Here is a 3,045-nt window from a genome sequence, read left to right as displayed (position 1 = left end):
CTTTTAGCAGGGTATCAGATACCCAAAGACCCAGAGACCCAGGGTACAGCACCTCGCTGTGTTACCCAGAAAACATGGCTCTGATCAGGGCTAAAGTAATGTTATAAACTGGTGAACCTATTTAAATGCAGGCAGCAGAGTCACTGCTGTTAGCAGGGTCTCAGAGACCCATAGACCCAGAGACCGAGGGTACAGCACCTCGCTGTGTTACCCAGAAAACATGGCTCTGATCAGGGCTAAAGTAATGTTATAAACGGGTGAATCTGTTTAAAAGCAGGCAGCAGAGTCACTGCTGTTAGAAGGGTCTCAGAGACCCATAGACCCAGGGTGTAAAGATAACATGTTTACCCCGCTAAAGTGTTAAAAACATGGGTATATTAGTGCTCAAACTCGATTATAATGTTTTAATTCCGGAGGTTTTAAGTGTGGTTTCACTTGTCTCACACACCCAGGGTGAAAAGATAACATGTTTACCCCGGAATAAGTGTGAAAAACATGGGTACATTAGTGTTTAATGTCGTGGGAAATGTTTTAATTCAGGAGGTTTTAAGTGTGGCTTCACTTGTATCACACACCCAGGGTGAAAAGATAACATATTTACCCAGGAATAAGTGTGCAAAACATGGGTACATTAGTGTTTAAAGTCGTGGGAAATGTTTTAATTCAACAGGAGAGGGTAATTCACGTCTTACCCAGTGAACAGGGCTGCAAACATGGTTACATGAGTGTTAAAATACTGTCAAACTCTTTTAATTCAGTCATAATAGTCGTTTTTAGACAGTGTACATTGGACGACATAAACATACGGAGTTATGGACATAAACGTGTCAGTATAGACAGGAAAATGTACATATTAATCATATTTATGTTGTTAAATGTACAAGAAGCTAAAAACAGCAGAATCACTGCTTTAAGCAGGATATCACACTCACAGGCAGAAATACACACACCCAGGGTGAAAAGATAACATATTTACCAAGGAATAAGTGTGCAAAACATGGGTACATTAGTGTTTAAAGTTGTGGGAAATGTTCTAATTCAGGAGGTTTTAAGTGTGGCTTCACTTGTATCACACACCCAGGGTGAAAAGATAACATATTTACCCAGGAATAAGTGTGCAAAACATGGGTACATTAGTGTTTAAAGTCGTGGGAAATGTTTTAATTCGGGAGGTTTTAAGTGTGGCTTCACTTGTATCACACACCCAGGGCGAAAAGATAACATATTTGCCTAGGAATAAGTGTCTGAATCATGGGTACATTAGTGGTCAGAGTCGTGGGACATTTTTTTAATTCAACAGGAGAGGGTAATTCACTTCTTACCCAGTGAACAGGGCTGCAAACATGGCCACATGAGTGTTAAAATACTGTCAAACTCTTTTAATTCATTCATAATAGTCGTTTTTAGACAGTGTACATTGGACGACATAAACATACGGAGTTATGGACATAAACGTGTCAGTATGGACAGGAAAATGTACATATTAGTCATATTTATGTTGTTAAATGTACAAGAACCTAAAAACAGCAGAATCACTGCTTTAAGCAGGATATCACACTCACAGGTAGAAATACACACACCCAGGGTGAAAAGACAACATATTTACCCAGGAATAAGTGTGCAAAACATGGGTACATTAGTGTTTAAAGTCGTGGGAAATGTTTTAATTCAGGAGGTTTTAAGTGTGGCTTCACTTGTATCACACACCCAGGGCGAAAAGATAACATATTTGCCTAGGAATAAGTGTCTGAATCATGGGTACATTAGTGGTCAGAGTCGTGGGAAATGTTTTAATTCAACAGGAGAGGGTAATTCACTTCTTACCAAGTGAACAGGGCTGCAAACATGGCCACATGAGTGTTAAAATACTGTCAAACTCTTTTAATTCATTCATAATAGTCGTTTTTAGACAGTGTACATTGGACGACATAAACATACGGAGTTATGGACATAAACGTGTCAGTATGGACAGGAAAATGTACATATTAGTCATATTTATGTTGTTAAATGTACAAGAAGCTAAAAACAGCAGAATCACTGCTTTAAGCAGGATATCACACTCACAGGCAGAAACACACACACCCAGGGTGAAAAGATAACATATTTACCCAGGAATAAGTGTGCAAAACATGTGTACATTAGTGTTTAAAGTCGTGGGAAATGTTTTAATTCAGGAGGTTTTAAGTGTGGCTTCACTTGTATCACACACCCAGGGCGAAAAGATAACATATTTACCCAGGAATAAGTGTCTGAATCATGGGTACATTAGTGGTTAGAGTCGTGGGAAATGTTTTTAATTCAACAGGAGAGGTAATTCACTTCTTACCCAGTGAACAGGGCTGCAAACATGGCTACATGAGTGTTAAAATACTGTCAAACTCTTTGAATTCAGTCATAATAGTCGTTTTTAGACAGTGTACATTGGACGACATAAACATACGGAGTTATGGACATAAACGTGTCAGTATGGATAGGAAAATGTACATATTAATCATATTTATTTTGTTAAATGTACAAGAAGCTAAAAACAGCAGAATCACTGCTTTAAGCAGGATATCACACTCACAGGCAGAAACACACACACCCAGGGTGAAAAGATAACATATTTACCCAGGAATAAGTGTGCAAAACATCGGTACATTAGTGTTTAAAGTCGTGGGAAATGTTTTAATTCAGGAGGTTTTAAGTGTGGCTTCACTTGTATCACACACCCAGGGTGAAAAGATAACATATTTACCCAGGAATAAGTGTCTGAATCATGGGTACATTAGTGGTCAGAGTCGTGGGAAATGTTTTAATTCAACAGGAGAGGGTAATTCACGTCTTACCCAGTGAACAGGGCTGCAAACATGGCTACATGAGTCTTAAAATACTGTCAAACTCTTTTAATTCAGTCATAATAGTCGTTTTTAGACAGTGTACATTGGACGACATAAACATACGGAGTTATGGACATAAACGTGTCAGTATAGACAGGAAAATGTACATATTAATCATATTTATGTTGTTAAATGTACAAGAAGCTAAAAACAGCAGAATCACTGC

The sequence above is a fragment of the Trematomus bernacchii genome, unplaced genomic scaffold, assembly GCF_902827165.1.
Source record: "Trematomus bernacchii unplaced genomic scaffold, fTreBer1.1, whole genome shotgun sequence".
In the NCBI taxonomy this organism is placed as follows: domain Eukaryota; kingdom Metazoa; phylum Chordata; class Actinopteri; order Perciformes; family Nototheniidae; genus Trematomus; species Trematomus bernacchii.
The sequence above is the reverse complement of the archived record's forward strand: the minus strand, read 5'-3'. Positions refer to the sequence as shown.